At 37.7% G+C, this 18,593-nt stretch overlaps 1 pseudogene; it reads right to left on the bottom strand.

The window, feature by feature from the left end:
- Positions 1 to 6,909: 6,909 nt before the first annotated feature.
- Positions 6,910 to 18,593, bottom strand: part of LOC113714091 (flotillin-like protein 3) — a 100,136-nt pseudogene continuing 88,452 nt past the window's right edge.

The following is an 18,593-nucleotide window of genomic DNA, read 5'->3' as shown; positions in this document are numbered from 1 at the left end:
TTCCTTCTTTGACCAAAGGCAATTCGGCCTCTAACATACAGATACAATTTCGGACAGAATGCTTGGGAAATTTTCCAGAAATCTGGAATTTTTAGCTCTAAGTGTAGTTTCCTCAAATTTCTGGTTCCAATCACCACTAAACAACCTTATATAACTTTAATTGCAACATTCATGCATCATACATCAACTTGAGCAGAAAATCAGGAACCCTAGTTCATCAAATAAATTGGGGAAAACCACTAAAACATGCTAATCATCCATAATCTCACCCTAAAATCAAGTTGCCCATCTTAATTTAACCAAATTAAAAGCAAAACTTGGAGAGATAATCTCTCTTACCTTGAGTAGAGGTCACTAAGAGTAGCACAAGCTCTCCCCTTCAAGAATCACACCACAACTCACTAGCTAGTCACTCAAGAACAAGTTTAATCGGTTTATTTTGTTTATTTTCTCACTAAGTTGTTGGATTTGAAGATGAAATGGAAGGTTTGCTCTCTTGTTTTTCCTCTCTCTCACTCACGGTTCTTCAGCAGCAAAATGAAGAGGAATGAAGCTAAGTGTTGGTCTTATAAGAAGGTTGGAAAGATAAGAAGTAATTCTAGCCACAAGTTTGTCTAACACTTGGTTGAATTACAACCACAAAATTTTCTCTTTCTTTCCTTGCATTTTAACCACTAAATTTCGGCCAATAGGAGAGCTAAGAGGGGGAAGATATTTTGCTCCATTAATGATAAACTTGTATGGCAAGAAAGTGGTGGTCAAGTGGTGCGTTCAATCGGTAGTGCGCGGGACCCGCCGGTTCGCGCCGTTTTTCTTAAAAACACACGTATTAGGGTTTTTACTTCCCATTCACTAACCTTATATCATTGCTACTAATCACATATTATTTCTCACTTAAAAGTCACTTTTAATCATCAAATTGATCCTCGGCCAGTACCGAAAATTCATCCGGCGGAAAAATTGCGAAACCCTAATTTTGCTCAAATCTTGAAACCGAAGCGGAAAACCCTATTTTCTAGGTTCATCTGCACTTATTGTTGAACAATTGGGTAGAAGGGCTTTAATAAATAATAATTTTCAAATAAAAGGAAATTTTTAAGAAAACGTGAGGAATTTTCCAATTCCAGTAATTAAAATTAGGGTTTCAATTAAAATAGGAGAGATTTAGGAAAATCGGTTAGTCACAAGTAAACTAGGGTTTTTGGCTACAATATTAGGGTTTCTAGTCTTTTAAACCAAAATAAGGTTTTAAATCAACCCAAAGAAATACACTTTAATATTTTCTTCACAAACAACCTCCTAATATTCGGGATGTTACAGAGTCTCATACCATTAAGTATGTGATACTAGAACAAATATGAGAGGCACTTGTGTGACAAGTCGGCTTGAACACTGACTAATTTAAATAATGAATCATTAGCTTATTAATGGCAATGATTCATTATTGATTGCAAGGGTGCATGTGATCCTCAGACCTGAGATGACACGGTTGGCTCATTCATGGGTGGTTAAAGTCTATCAATGCAGAAAATACTTGTTCTAATCACGGATGAGTATTGGCATATGGTACCTCTAATTAGTTATGCATGGAGCCAAGTGTTTATGCAAAATGGGATCTATTATTCCATCATGAATGGTTTGATATCTTATGAAATCTATCAATCTTGACTAAAGGAGTTCTTGGCCAAGACAAATTGATTCATGTGGATGATCAATTTTATAGTCAAGTAATTTGATAGATTAAGTCATACGATTGAGTTTTAGAGTTTGACATTATTACTAAACTGAACTCAATAGGGATATAGTAATAGAAGGATTTTTATGCAAAACAATTGCAGTCAAGGTTCACATAAAAGGATTCCAATCTTTTCATCACCGGTTGGGTGTCATGATATGCTGCTAGGCATCACTCATGAACTATGTTAACTTGAGGTATGTTTGGAGAACTTCTCAAGTGTTAGAAATGTTCTAACTAACGTTAATAGGCTAACGTTTATTACATTGCTAACTGGGTAATGGACCTAGATAGTCACACACAAAAGGATTTGAACTAATAGGGAAGTTGATTAGAATGGGTTTAGACTTTGATAAGGATGCTAGCACATCTTGAAACCCAAGCTAGACGGAATTTGGAGTTGGTATTTGAGTATGACTCAAATATTATAAAGATGAAAATAATAGTTAATATAATTATATTAATTGTGTTTATATTTTGATGTGATCAAAACTAAAACATGAATTAAATAATTGTATTCTGTTTTTTATTTGATCAAGATAAGAATAAAAAATATGAATTGGTTGTTATGATTTGATCAAGATGATATAAGATATTGATCTAATCAAAACAACTGTATAAATAAGCCTTATTGACAAAGAGTTGTTAAGGGGTCTACTAGGGTGAAAAACAATCACGATTATTTTGGAAAAGAAAGAAAGCAACATTGTTGTTTCTTCACCACCGAAACAAAACTCCAAAATTCTGTTACCTATTAGTTTGAGTCTGTGTGGACGAACTAGAGGCCTGACGTGTGGAAGGCTTATTGCTGGAATTCAAACATCTACATCAGGCATCGCATATTCGTCTGAACAAGTAAGTACTTATTTGTTTTGAAATATCAAGGCCTGAATCAAATTGCAACTTCAAGCAAGAAGAACAAAACAAAACTGTTTGCTCATTCCGCTGCGCAAATAATTTTTCTTTCAAACCCCACCTCCCCCTAGGGCGAACCAAAGGGTTCGGCGGACCGCCTGCCCAACTCTCGCCGGGGTTCAGTCGATCAAAGTACTAATAACTCAAATGAAGCAGAGGATATATCGTCCATTGTTTGGAGCGTAACCCTAAATAAAGCATAATCACTTCACCAACAATCCAAAAGCTTAGTATACATATAGCCAAATGTCAACTTACCACTCCACACATAAACTTACATAACATGAGTCGAACTTACAGGTTTAAGCTTACAGGAGTCAAAAGTAAGGTCTACTTAAGCAAAATGTTAGAATCTCAAATACCAGTCCAAAACAATGTAAAGCTAAGAAATCTCTTGATCAAATCCATCTCCGATCTGTTAAGGAAAACAAAGGGAATGGGGTGAGCTAAAGCTCAGTGAGGTTCCAAGTAAAACAAGTAAGCACATAGCCAAATAAGAGCACAAAAATAATCAAATAAATATCACACAGTAGGATAACAGTTTAATCACAGTTCGATTCAAGGATACGGGTGGCTTTCAAAAGCCAAAAATCCACTTGAGCTTGATCATAACTACCTCCTGTTGACACTCCGACAACATTTGTATGCACAGTATAAAAGGGTCCGTAGGACACCATTTTCACCAGTCTCCGTCCACCAATCAATCCCCTACCGGGCCCACACTTCATAACAGTAGTTTGGTAATACTCGAGTATACCGGTTTCAGTGAACAATAAACAGTCCTCAAGGTTTATCGGCATTCTCGACCAAACCCTTGCTGGCTCGATACAACCAACTCACCTATGAGGTTGGGTACCCAAACAGCAACAGTAGTTGAAGGGATATCACCCTAACAACTCATTCACAGTCACAAATAAAATTTCACATCACAGTGTAACAATATATAAAGCCTTAGTGGAAATCAAAGAAGGTCGAGTGTGATAAAGTACACACTCGCCTCCAACTTTAATTAAAACAGTGTTTGGCTCAGTCAATAGCACATCAAGGTTTTCACATATACAAGTATCCCACATAACAAGTAGCAGGTCGTGGAACACTCACCTGTCAAACAAAAGTCATTATCAACTTCAATTGATTCAGTTACAGTCACCTCCGTTTCCCGATCCTAGGGCAACGAATGAAAACGATAACAATAAGATTCGTCTCTCACTAAATTACAGGTTCATGAAGAAGCTAAGTAACTAAGGTAAGCTACTTAATCCTTCATGTAAATGAGGTCCAAAGTATAGTAAAAGTTCATGAAAATACATGTTTAGTGTTCATATGATTGCTTGGTAAGGAAAGGTTTCATTTAAATTCAAAGGTTTCATTTTCGGTTTGAACAGTGTCGGCCGGCCAGTCTCGGGAAAATGGTCACCGCTCATTGTAGGAGAGTCGGAATTAGGTTTCGTTAGTTGTGTTGGAAACTAGGTTTATAAGGCTAAATTTGTCTAGAAGAAACCATTACCAAAATCCCAACATAAGTGGCTCCAAATTAAGAAACCAAATGAAATTTCTGGACTGCCACGGATGAACAGTACCGCCCAGGCAGCCAACTTCCACGACTCGCCACGGATCGCTCAAGGCAAACCAGAAAATGAGCTTGGTACCATTTTAAAACTCTAAGCGTCTACTTTCAAATGCCGCAAATGGCACTCAAATCCGATCAGTGAGTAAAACGTTATGGCCTTTACAAGATTGCTGGACAGAAAATTCTGGACCTTGTCCAGTTTTGTTCCTTTGCTTGTAACTCAAAATTTACTCAACCAAATTGGCTAATTTTTTGTAGATAACCTACACACACATAACCCAACATATATCACTCACTTTTGTAGCCAAAATATGCATGAAACATCAAGGCAAAAACCGGACAGCAACCCCTAAATTTCGGTCTGCACACTTGAAATTTTCCAACTTTCACTCTTCTCATTATTTTCACCTTTTGCACATATCAAGTATTAAATCTAACTAAATAGGGCTTTAAAACATATCAATACTTCATAAATACACATGAATAAGGGCTGGACATTTCATCAAACACTTGGTGTGCATAATAACAATCCATCCACTACTTGTTTAATTCAAGGGGTTAACTTCCAATTCCAACCACAACAACTTGAAATTCATGATTAGAGCTTATAATAGATGATCTAACACATTTTAAAGAGTACTTACCTTACTTGCAAGGTGCTGAAATCACCAAGAAATCCACCAAAGTAGAGGCTTCAAGGTTTGATTCACCATTAGAACCAAAGAGAGTTTGTTTACAAACCCTAAATTTCTCTCTTTTGGATTTTGCCCTTGATTTGTTTAGGTAAGAAAACCTTGTTTATGGAGCTCTCTCTCTCTCTCTCTTGGCTAAGGGTTCGCCACTCTAAGGGAAAAAAAAGGTTTGTTTAGCTTTTATTTTGTCCCTTAATCCTTAGTCATCAAGCTCATGGTCAAGGTTTTGCCACATGGCTTCATTAATAGCCTAACCTTTCTTACCCTTTGACTAATGGTCTTCTTAACTTTCCAAATGTACCAATAATTGTTAAACATCTCTAATCCCTCACAAAAAAAATCTCTACTACTTAAAACAAGAAGACTTGGACAAATTCAAGTGGTGCATTAACTTAAACTAACTCAAGAAAATATTTTACTCCAAGTAAAATAAAATGGAATGTTATGCATGGAAATTATTATAGTATATAGAAAATGTATTGTAAGGGTATGTAATAAATGGTTTAGATCTTATAATAAGGCATGTAAATAAGAGAATTGTGTTTTCAAGGGAGGGTCAATACAAGGGATTTGTTGTAACACATTGTAAAATATAATGCTAGGCATATAAGAGGTGGTTTAAATCTTGATGCAAGGCATGTAGTTTGGGGAAATTGCACTTTAAAATGAGGGTTCTCACAACTTCAACTAGTAATTATACTCTAAGGTTGAAGTTCTAGAAATTACAAGTTTTGAATTCAAATCCCTTTTTGCCTTCCCCACTTCTTAGATCCAACCCACTCTTGCTAGAAAAATTTTCTTTTTTAAAAATTATACTTCAAAATTAAATCTGAAAACTTGATAGATATTCTAGTACTGGATGACTAATAGGGAGTCAATTAGGCCTGTTTTTGTTTGTTCAAAAAAAAATTAAAAAATATAGTGCGGGTCAATTAGGAAAACTATTCTTTTGTTGAGAATAGAAAAGCTCTCGCTCCACTCCTTTCTCGAACTTGCTCTCTCTCTCTCTCTCTCTCTCTCTCTCTCTCTCTCTCTCTCTACCTCTTTCTTTCACACTCCATAGAAAAGAAATAGAAAACAAGGATTCACTTTCCATTGATTCAAGAGTGCCTCTTGGGTGCTAAACATGAACCTTTCTTCATCAACTCTTTGCAACAAAAGGTAGGTTCTCTCATGCCTCTCCTTTTTTTCTCCCTAATTTTCCCCAATGTTGCTGTCCTAATTCCTTTGGCAAAAATTTGTGCCCAACTTTTTTGGGTATTATTTGAGTTATGGGTGAAATCACCTTCTTTTTCGCAAATTGTTGAGTTATCCATTCACATACCTCATCTCGCCTAATTCAGATGGTGATTTTTCTCACAATTTATTCCCTAATTTTCCCAACTTTCTGATTGTGTAATTACCCCTTTTTTCTCGCTAATTTCCCCCAATTGTCTTGCCCTAATTCCTTTGGCTGAAATTTCTGCCCAACTTTTTGGATGTTTGAGTTACATGTATTCTCGGATACAATAGAATTGTTTATAATCTAGTCAATTGGACATGTTGCTTTTGGTGTCTCCAGTGTAACATCATGGCTAGTCAATCTTTCTAAAAGTTATAAGGTTGACTGGTCATGATGCTACACATCTTTTCATATTTGGGTGGTTTGCTGTGGAAAATTCTAATACCCCTTGGAAAATTAGGTTATTAAGTAGAACTTTGTTGGTTTGTTCTTGGAAAATCAGGTTATTAAGTATGTTAGTTTGATTTGCCCAAATTATAGGATAAGGTTACCTTGTGGGATGATTGTTATGTACTTAGAGAAAAAAATGAGGACGAAAGGTTTTTCTTCCATTGGTTTATGTACTGAGTTAACTATAGTTTCTAGGGTGCTCGAATCTAGTTAGCTAGTTATGGAATTGTGTACTTCGCTGGTTTGTTCCATAGGTACTCTTCCAATACTTCAACAAGGAAACATGATACTTAGAGATTTATTTACTGATGGGAAATAATATTATTTACTGATAAATAGATGCTATCTCTTTGATGGCTGCATTTTCAGTTCTAGCTCCATCTAAGGCTCGTCCGCTACCAATTGACCAAATGTTGATCTTTGGTTGCGGTCCTTTAATAGCTTCAGCATTAATTTTGGCAATGTCTTTGAACATGCCTCTATTGATCATCAGATAATCTCTCAGAGCATGGTAGTTTCCACCTACTGAGTTCAACAGAGTGCTGATATAGACTCCTTGTGTCTTGCAAGAACCTTTAGTCCTTCAGCTTCTTTACATTTTGCACAGAGTTCTGCATCTATAGCTTTCTGCCTTGCATAACATTCAACTTGTGCTCCCACTCTTTGAGCCTCTGCAGCTTTAGCTTGCTGGTACAACACTGCCTCTGCTTCCTTTGCTTCTTGTAGAGCTTTGAATTTGTCTCTTGAACCTTAATCTCATAATCAATAGTAGCCTGGTTGAGTTCTTCAACCTTTAGCAGCTCAATCTTGGCCAACGCATTCATCCTCTCAACTTCCTTTTGCAATTCTGCCTTCCAAATAGCAACTACTTTTTGAGCCTCCACTTCTGCCATCTTTGCTTGCTCAGCCCACTTGGACTTCTTCGTATTGAGTTCAGCATTTGCTTCAGCAACTTCAGCTACCCTTTGATTCTCATAAATTTGCACTTCGGATTTCACCTTGATCTCCTATTTCTTCCCCTCACCTTCCCTTTGTATGGACAGTATCTTTTGTCTCAACATCAATCTTCGCAACATTTTGAAGTGTTAGTCCTGCCCTTTCCTTAGCACCGATCCCTCTCCTCATCTTTGCCTCAGCAACATCAACTTTTGCCTGATTTGCTGCCTCCATTTCAGTTTTTTGCCCAAGGTGTGAGAAATACTCGTGCCCTTGAACATCAACTAGTTGCTTAATGTTGGAATTATAGATCAAAAATCCAAATTGGTTGAGCTCAAGTTGGACCTTCTCAAGAACTTCCCTCTTGAAATCTTTTGTGCCTTAGAAGATCTCTTCCATGGTCATAGCAGCAGCAATAACATGCACTTCTTCCTCGATGATACCTTGAACAAACTCCTTAACATTCTGGGAATCACTCTTGTGATCGGACAACAGTTTTGCATACTTGACGAGGCTTTCATGGTGTGACAGCCCCACCTCCCCCTAAGGCGAACCAGAGGGTTCGGTGGGCCGCCTGCCCAGCTCTCGCCGGGACTCAGTCGATCACTACAATCCTCAAATGAATTACAATATAAATCTCAAATATACATCACATGGTCCACAAACATACATCCAAGTCTCCAATAATTACATGTCACAAATGCAGCGGAAACTGATTCCAATCGTGGAATGTATACTTACATCCATATCAATTTCAAATATTTATACAAGACCAACTCGTACATAAAATAGATCCAAACTTAAACTGTACACGATATAAGCCATCCAGTCACGTGAATAAGCACAACAAGCCCTTCCTTCGCCTTGAGCCCTGTGGGGGGGAATAAAACATTTTTGGGGTGAGCTAAAAGCCCAGTGAGTAACCAGTAAAATCAGTAATCAAATAGTTTTCACAAAAATTCATTTCATTGATGTCATGGTTCAGAAATCAGATGTACGTATTTTTGCTCTCGTGAGCCAGTGAAATCATTGTAATGTTTTAGAAGTTCAATAAGTAACCGGGGGTAAAAATGTAATTTTGTTACAGGTCAACATTTGCACAGTGAGAGTAAAACAAAAGCAGAAAATGACACCACATGGTAATTCCACAAAGCTCAATGAGCTAAAATCTCAATAAGGTTCCGAACATGAAATTTCATAACAAAGCCAACACATTAACCATCAATAATCAATAATTCAAGAAACATTTACAATGGAAAGCGATAGTAACATATTCATTAAAAGGATACCGCTCACATGGAGCTATTCATTTGTTCGTTCCCCTGACATTTCCCCTTATTCCTCCAATTATTTGAAAATTTCATTTTTATAAATAAACCCTCGTTCATCTTTTTATTCGTTCATCCCCTTTTCCGGACGTTGACCGGACTCCACCCATCCGACGTTGGCCGGACTCCACCCATCCGGACGTAGCCGGACTACAAGGTAATACTCGAGTATACCAAATTCACCCAGGGTCACCATATCGCCCGACCGAGTCCGCTTCTGGCTCGAGTCGATCGGTAACGAAGGGCAGTGGCCAGTTCAGCCAAAAGGCTTACATCATGCGCAACTAGCATTTAATCATTAATCATTGAAAATTCATATTTATTTAGGTCGAGTGCGATAAAATACACACTCGCCTAGAAAACTCGTTTTAACAATCATCGAAAGTACTTAACACATTTTCAATTAATAATGACAAGCCAATAAGTCAAGAATTACAGCAACCAAGGGACACTCATATGCAAGTACGCATGATATGCAAGGAAACAGTTCAAAAGTAACTTTTGGAAACAGTTTAAAAGTAAATAATGCAGGAAACGGTTCATAAAGAACTTCAGAAATAGTTTGAGGTCACTCACCTCAATGGCTCAGAAATCATCCATCATGTATCATTGCCTTGCTCAAACCCAAGTCTTAGATCACAAACTCAATGCAAACAAATCCTTTAAAAGTTCGGACAGCACTTCCCCTACATTTGCTAACTTTTCCAGCCATCATGGCTTCATTATTTCCTCAGCCAGTCCCAAAGGTACACACACAACAACAAGTTCATCCATAGCCATTCAGCAAGCTCCAAGTAATACTAGTGCAAGTCAAGCTAGGGGGAAAAAAATCCGGAAATGAAACTTAAGCTCAAAACCAGAAAAACAGTTTTGACGTCATTTTACGGTAATGGTACCAAAGGCGTTATGATTGGCGGAAGAAGGTCCAAGACCCACCGTTTCGAAGATAAGAGATAGGTCTACAACAATGTAGAAGGCCACTCAGTCCAAATCCTAGCACAACTAGGTCAAATGTGCCAAATACTCAACCGGAAACACCAAAAACAGGTTTACAAATCACATAATGCTGTAATTACTATAACTCAGTCTATACAGGTCCAAATGCTGAAATTCCAAAGGCATATGGTAGCTAAGACATCCAGCTACATTTCATCAGAAGACACCAACACCTAAATCCAAAGCAATTCCAGTCAAAATGGCCAAATACAGGTGCAGTTTTCGCATTCTGATCAACCCAGAACAGCAACAGTAAAATCGGCATATCTCACTCTACACTAATCCAAATGACCTGAAATTTTACAGGCACTTCAAACTCATCAATAACTACAACTTTCATGTTTTGAGCAAAGTCCAATTCGGCCTCTAACATGGTGAAATAAATTCGGGCAGAATGAAGAACTACAAAACCTAATTTTCTGAAATTTCTTCCAAAACAGAAATTGATTGCACTTAATCACTTTTTCCACCTCCTAGAGTCATTAAACATCATTTCCAATCATCATACATAACCACCCAATCATATCCCTATGAAAACAGAAAAATCCCCAAAAATAATAAAACTTCACCAATTCAACCAAACTCAAGAAATAATCCATGAAATTGCATCTTATAACACCACTAATCATGAATTGAACATCATTAGAGGAAGGAGAGGTGTTCATCCACCACTTACCTTAGCAAAACAAGAGGGAGAGCTACTTGTCACCTTAAGCTTCCAAACAACTTCACCAAACAACTCACTATCACTAAAAGAAGAGGTTTTATGGAGTAGAAACTAGATCAAGCAAGTGTTTTGGAGGATTTGAGCTAGATAATTGCCAAACTTTGAAGAGGTTTTTTCTTCCTTCTTTGCTAGAGAGAGAATCAGCCAAGAGGTTGAAGACAAGAATGAATTTTGTGTGATTTTTAATATATTTAAGCAATTGGTCAAAAAGTCGAGAAAATGAATAGTAAGTCATAAGCTATTTCCAATACAATGGTGACACTTGTCACCTCCATAAATGCAATCTTATCTTTTCTTTTTCCTCTCACATCAATCAATTCACATCCTCTACTTATCCCTTAACACCCGATAAATTTTACACAGTATCCGGAATTTAACCTAATTGGCCGAATTTTTCCGAACTTTTCGCACTTGTGGGTCCCACGTCCGTTATATATTCTTAATTTTCTAAAAACTCTCCAATACTAGGAAAATCATTTTTAAACTATTTTTGCTCATAAACTTTATCTGGGGAATTTTTCTAATCAAGAAAATGTAGAAAAACGGGCGATTAAAAAAAATAAACCCTAGAAAATTACAAAATTTCCGGGTTCTCAAACTCATTTTTTTTTCGGGGCGTCACAATCTCCCCTCCTTAAAAGAATGTCGTCCTCGACATTCTCACTTGTACCAATCAAGTTAAGACATCCCGCACAAATCTCTCAAGAGTCAAATCAAACCCACAGTCCGGCATCCTAAACTTCAAGCCTAGGATACACTACAAAGATCTGAAGCCTAGGCTCTGATACCAACTGTGACGGCCCCACCTCCCCCTAAGGCAAACCAGAGGGTTCGGTGGGCCGCCTGCCCAGCTCTCGCCGGGACTCAGTCGATCACTACAATCCTCAAATGAATTACAATATAAATCTCAAATATACATCACATGGTCCACAAACATACATCCAAGTCTCCAATAATTACATGTCACAAATGCAGCGGAAACTGATTCCAATCGTGGAATGTATACTTACATCCATACCAATTTCAAATATTTATACAAGACCAACTCGTACATAAAATAGATCCAAACTTAAACTGTACACGATATAAGCCATCCAGTCACGTGAATAAGCACAACAAGCCCTTCCTTCGCCTTGAGCCCTGTGGGGGGGGGAAATAAAACATTTTTGGGGTGAGCTAAAAGCCCAGTGAGTAACCAGTAAAATCAGTAATCAAATAGTTTTCACAAAAATTCATTTCATTGATGTCATGGTTCAGAAATCAGATGTACGTATTTTTGCTCTCGTGAGCCAGTGAAATCATTGTAATGTTTTAGAAGTTCAATAAGTAACCGGGGGTAAAAATGTAATTTTGTTACAGGTCAACATTTGCACAGTGAGAATAAAACAAAAGCAGAAAATGACACCACATGGTAATTCCACAAAGCTCAATGAGCTAAAATCTCAATAAGGTTCCGAACATGAAATTTCATAACAAAGCCAACACATTAACCATCAATAATCAATAATTCAAGAAACATTTACAATGGAAAGCGATAGTAACATATTCATTAAAAGGATACCGCTCACATGGAGCTATTCATTTGTTCGTTCCCCTGACATTTCCCCTTATTCCTCCAATTATTTGAAAATTTCATTTTTATAAATAAACCCTCGTTCATCTTTTTATTCGTTCATCCCCTTTTCCGGACGTTGACCGGACTCCACCCATCCGACGTTGGCCGGACTCCACCCATCCGGACGTAGCCGGACTACAAGGTAATACTCGAGTATACCAAATTCACCCAGGGTCACCATATCGCCCGACCGAGTCCGCTTCTGGCTCGAGTCGATCGGTAACGAAGGGCAGTGGCCAGTTCAGCCAAAAGGCTTACATCATGCGCAACTAGCATTTAATCATTAATCATTGAAAATTCATATTTATTTAGGTCGAGTGCGATAAAGTACACACTCGCCTAGAAAACTCGTTTTAACAATCATCGAAAGTACTTAACACATTTTCAATTAATAATGACAAGCCAATAAGTCAAGAATTACAGCAACCAAGGGACACTCATATGCAAGTACGCATGATATGCAAGAAAACAGTTCAAAAGTAACTTTTGGAAACAGTTTAAAAGTAAATAATGCAGGAAACGGTTCATAAAGAACTTCAGAAATAGTTTGAGGTCACTCACCTCAATGGCTCAGAAATCATCCATCATGTATCATTGCCTTGCTCAAACCCAAGTCTTAGATCACAAACTCAATGCAAACAAATCCTTTAAAAGTTCGGACAGCACTTCCCCTACATTTGCTAACTTTTCCAGCCATCATGGCTTCATTATTTCCTCAGCCAGTCCCAAAGGTACACACACAACAACAAGTTCATCCATAGCCATTCAGCAAGCTCCAAGTAATACTAGTGCAAGTCAAGCTAGGGGGAAAAAAAATCCGGAAATGAAACTTAAGCTCAAAACCAGAAAAACAGTTTTGACGTCATTTTGCGGTAATGGTACCAAAGGCGTTATGATTGGCGGAAGAAGGTCCAAGACCCACCGTTTCAAAGATAAGAGATAGGTCTACAACAATGTAGAAGGCCACTCAGTCCAAATCCTAGCACAACTAGGTCAAATGTGCCAAATACTCAACCGGAAACACCAAAAACAGGTTTACAAATCACATAATGCTGTAATTACTATAACTCAGTCTATACAGGTCCAAATGCTGAAATTCCAAAGGCATATGGTAGCTAAGACATCCAGCTACATTTCATCAGAAGACACCAACACCTAAATCCAAAGCAATTCCAGTCAAAATGGCCAAATACAAGTGCAGTTTTCGCATTCTGATCAACCCAGAACAGCAACAGTAAAATCGGCATATCTCACTCTACACTAATCCAAATGACCTGAAATTTTACAGGCACTTCAAACTCATCAATACCTACAACTTTCATGTTTTGAGCAAAGTCCAATTCGGCCTCTAACATGGTGAAATAAATTCGGGCAGAATGAAGAACTACAAAACCTAATTTTCTGAAATTTCTTCCAAAACAGAAATTGATTGCACTTAATCACTTTTTCCACCTCCTAGAGTCATTAAACATCATTTCCAATCATCATACATGACCACCCAATCATATCCCTATGAAAACAGAAAAATCCCCAAAAATAATAAAACTTCACCAATTCAACCAAACTCAAGAAATAATCCATGAAATTGCATCTTATAACACCACTAATCATGAATTGAACATCATTAGAGGAAGGAGAGGTGTTCATCCACCACTTACCTTAGCAAAACAAGAGGGAGAGCTACTTGTCACCTTAAGCTTCCAAACAACTTCACCAAACAACTCACTATCACTAAAAGAAGAGGTTTTATGGAGTAGAAACTAGATCAAGCAAGTGTTTTGGAGGATTTGAGCTAGATAATTGCCAAACTTTGAAGAGGTTTTTTCTTCCTTCTTTGCTAGAGAGAGAATCAGCCAAGAGGTTGAAGACAAGAATGAATTTTGTGTGATTTTTAATATATTTAAGCAATTGGTCAAAAAGTCAAGAAAATGAATAGTAAGTCATAAGCTATTTCCAATACAATGGTGACACTTGTCACCTCCATAAATGCAATCTTATCTTTTCTTTTTCCTCTCACATCAATCAATTCACATCCTCTACTTATCCCTTAACACCCGATAAATTTTACACAGTATCCGGAATTTAACCTAATTGGCCGAATTTTTCCGAACTTTTCGCACTTGTGGGTCCCACGTCCGTTATATATTCTTAATTTTCTAAAAACTCTCCAATACTAGGAAAATCATTTTTAAACTATTTTTGCTCATAAACTTTATCTGGGGAATTTTTCTAATCAAGAAAATGTAGAAAAACGGGCGATTAAAAAAAATAAACCCTAGAAAATTACAAAATTTCCGGGTTCTCAAACTCATTTTTTTTTCGGGGCGTCACAATCTCCCCTCCTTAAAAGAATGTCGTCCTCGACATTCTCACTTGTACCAATCAAGTTAAGACATCCCGCACAAATCTCTCAAGAGTCAAATCAAACCCACAGTCCGGCATCCTAAACTTCAAGCCTAGGATACACTACAAAGATCTGAAGCCTAGGCTCTGATACCAACTGTGACGGCCCCACCTCCCCCTAAGGCAAACCAGAGGGTTCGGTGGGCCGCCTGCCCATCTCTCGCCGGGACTCAGTCGATCACTACAATCCTCAAATGAATTACAATATAAATCTCAAATATACATCACATGGTCCACAAACATACATCCAAGTCTCCAATAATTACATGTCACAAATGCAGCGGAAACTGATTCCAATCGTGGAATGTATACTTACATCCATATCAATTTCAAATATTTATACAAGACCAACTCGTACATAAAATAGATCCAAACTTAAACTGTACACGATATAAGCCATCCAGTCACGTGAATAAGCACAACAAGCCCTTCCTTCGCCTTGAGCCCTGTGGGGGGGAATAAAACATTTTTGGGGTGAGCTAAAAGCCCAGTGAGTAACCAGTAAAATCAGTAATCAAATAGTTTTCACAAAAATTCATTTCATTGATGTCATGGTTCAGAAATCAGATGTACGTATTTTTGCTCTCGTGAGCCAGTGAAATCATTGTAATGTTTTAGAAGTTCAATAAGTAACCGGGGGTAAAAATGTAATTTTGTTACAGGTCAACATTTGCACAGTGAGAGTAAAACAAAAGCAGAAAATGACACCACATGGTAATTCCACAAAGCTCAATGAGCTAAAATCTCAATAAGGTTCCGAACATGAAATTTCATAACAAAGCCAACACATTAACCATCAATAATCAATAATTCAAGAAACATTTACAATGGAAAGCGATAGTAACATATTCATTAAAAGGATACCGCTCACATGGAGCTATTCATTTGTTCGTTCCCCTGACATTTCCCCTTATTCCTCCAATTATTTGAAAATTTCATTTTTATAAATAAACCCTCGTTCATCTTTTTATTCGTTCATCCCCTTTTCCGGACGTTGACCGGACTCCACCCATCCGACGTTGGCCGGACTCCACCCATCCGGACGTAGCCGGACTACAAGGTAATACTCGAGTATACCAAATTCACCCAGGGTCACCATATCGCCCGACCGAGTCCGCTTCTGGCTCGAGTCGATCGGTAACGAAGGGCAGTGGCCAGTTCAGCCAAAAGGCTTACATCATGCGCAACTAGCATTTAATCATTAATCATTGAAAATTCATATTTATTTAGGTCGAGTGCGATAAAGTACACACTCGCCTAGAAAACTCGTTTTAACAATCATCGAAAGTACTTAACACATTTTCAATTAATAATGACAAGCCAATAAGTCAAGAATTACAGCAACCAAGGGACACTCATATGCAAGTACGCATGATATGCAAGAAAACAGTTCAAAAGTAACTTTTGGAAACAGTTTAAAAGTAAATAATGCAGGAAACGGTTCATAAAGAACTTCAGAAATAGTTTGAGGTCACTCACCTCAATGGCTCAGAAATCATCCATCATGTATCATTGCCTTGCTCAAACCCAAGTCTTAGATCACAAACTCAATGCAAACAAATCCTTTAAAAGTTCGGACAGCACTTCCCCTACATTTGCTAACTTTTCCAGCCATCATGGCTTCATTATTTCCTCAGCCAGTCCCAAAGGTACACACACAACAACAAGTTCATCCATAGCCATTCAGCAAGCTCCAAGTAATACTAGTGCAAGTCAAGCTAGGGGGAAAAAAAATCCGGAAATGAAACTTAAGCTCAAAACCAGAAAAACAGTTTTGACGTCATTTTGCGGTAATGGTACCAAAGGCGTTATGATTGGCGGAAGAAGGTCCAAGACCCACCGTTTCGAAGATAAGAGATAGGTCTACAACAATGTAGAAGGCCACTCAGTCCAAATCCTAGCACAACTAGGTCAAATGTGCCAAATACTCAACCGGAAACACCAAAAACAGGTTTACAAATCACATAATGCTGTAATTACTATAACTCAGTCTATACAGGTCCAAATGCTGAAATTCCAAAGGCATATGGTAGCTAAGACATCCAGCTACATTTCATCAGAAGACACCAACACCTAAATCCAAAGCAATTCCAGTCAAAATGGCCAAATACAAGTGCAGTTTTCGCATTCTGATCAACCCAGAACAGCAACAGTAAAATCGGCATATCTCACTCTACACTAATCCAAATGACCTGAAATTTTACAGGCACTTCAAACTCATCAATACCTACAACTTTCATGTTTTGAGCAAAGTCCAATTCGGCCTCTAACATGGTGAAATAAATTCGGGCAGAATGAAGAACTACAAAACCTAATTTTCTGAAATTTCTTCCAAAACAGAAATTGATTGCACTTAATCACTTTTTCCACCTCCTAGAGTCATTAAACATCATTTCCAATCATCATACATGACCACCCAATCATATCCCTATGAAAACAGAAAAATCCCCAAAAATAATAAAACTTCACCAATTCAACCAAACTCAAGAAATAATCCATGAAATTGCATCTTATAACACCACTAATCATGAATTGAACATCATTAGAGGAAGGAGAGGTGTTCATCCACCACTTACCTTAGCAAAACAAGAGGGAGAGCTACTTGTCACCTTAAGCTTCCAAACAACTTCACCAAACAACTCACTATCACTAAAAGAAGAGGTTTTATGGAGTAGAAACTAGATCAAGCAAGTGTTTTGGAGGATTTGAGCTAGATAATTGCCAAACTTTGAAGAGGTTTTTTCTTCCTTCTTTGCTAGAGAGAGAATCAGCCAAGAGGTTGAAGACAAGAATGAATTTTGTGTGATTTTTAATATATTTAAGCAATTGGTCAAAAAGTCAAGAAAATGAATAGTAAGTCATAAGCTATTTCCAATACAATGGTGACACTTGTCACCTCCATAAATGCAATCTTATCTTTTCTTTTTCCTCTCACATCAATCAATTCACATCCTCTACTTATCCCTTAACACCCGATAAATTTTACACAGTATCCGGAATTTAACCTAATTGGCCGAATTTTTCCGAACTTTTCGCACTTGTGGGTCCCACGTCCGTTATATATTCTTAATTTTCTAAAAACTCTCCAATACTAGGAAAATCATTTTTAAACTATTTTTGCTCATAAACTTTATCTGGGGAATTTTTCTAATCAAGAAAATGTAGAAAAACGGGCGATTAAAAAAAATAAACCCTAGAAAATTACAAAATTTCCGGGTTCTCAAACTCATTTTTTTTTCGGGGCGTCACAATCTCCCCTCCTTAAAAGAATGTCGTCCTCGACATTCTCACTTGTACCAATCAAGTTAAGACATCCCGCACAAATCTCTCAAGAGTCAAATCAAACCCACAGTCCGGCATCCTAAACTTCAAGCCTAGGATACACTACAAAGATCTGAAGCCTAGGCTCTGATACCAACTGTGACGGCCCCACCTCCCCCTAAGGCAAACCAGAGGGTTCGGTGGGCCGCCTGCCCATCTCTCGCCGGGACTCAGTCGATCACTACAATCCTCAAATGAATTACAATATAAATCTCAAATATACATCACATGGTCCACAAACATACATCCAAGTCTCCAATAATTACATGTCACAAATGCAGCGGAAACTGATTCCAATCGTGGAATGTATACTTACATCCATATCAATTTCAAATATTTATACAAGACCAACTCGTACATAAAATAGATCCAAACTTAAACTGTACACGATATAAGCCATCCAGTCACGTGAATAAGCACAACAAGCCCTTCCTTCGCCTTGAGCCCTGTGGGGGGGAATAAAACATTTTTGGGGTGAGCTAAAAGCCCAGTGAGTAACCAGTAAAATCAGTAATCAAATAGTTTTCACAAAAATTCATTTCATTGATGTCATGGTTCAGAAATCAGATGTACGTATTTTTGCTCTCGTGAGCCAGTGAAATCATTGTAATGTTTTAGAAGTTCAATAAGTAACCGGGGGTAAAAATGTAATTTTGTTACAGGTCAACATTTGCACAGTGAGA

The sequence above is a fragment of the Coffea arabica genome, chromosome 10c, assembly GCF_036785885.1.
Source record: "Coffea arabica cultivar ET-39 chromosome 10c, Coffea Arabica ET-39 HiFi, whole genome shotgun sequence".
Taxonomy (NCBI): domain Eukaryota; kingdom Viridiplantae; phylum Streptophyta; class Magnoliopsida; order Gentianales; family Rubiaceae; genus Coffea; species Coffea arabica.
The sequence above is the reverse complement of the archived record's forward strand: the minus strand, read 5'-3'. Positions and strand labels throughout refer to the sequence as shown.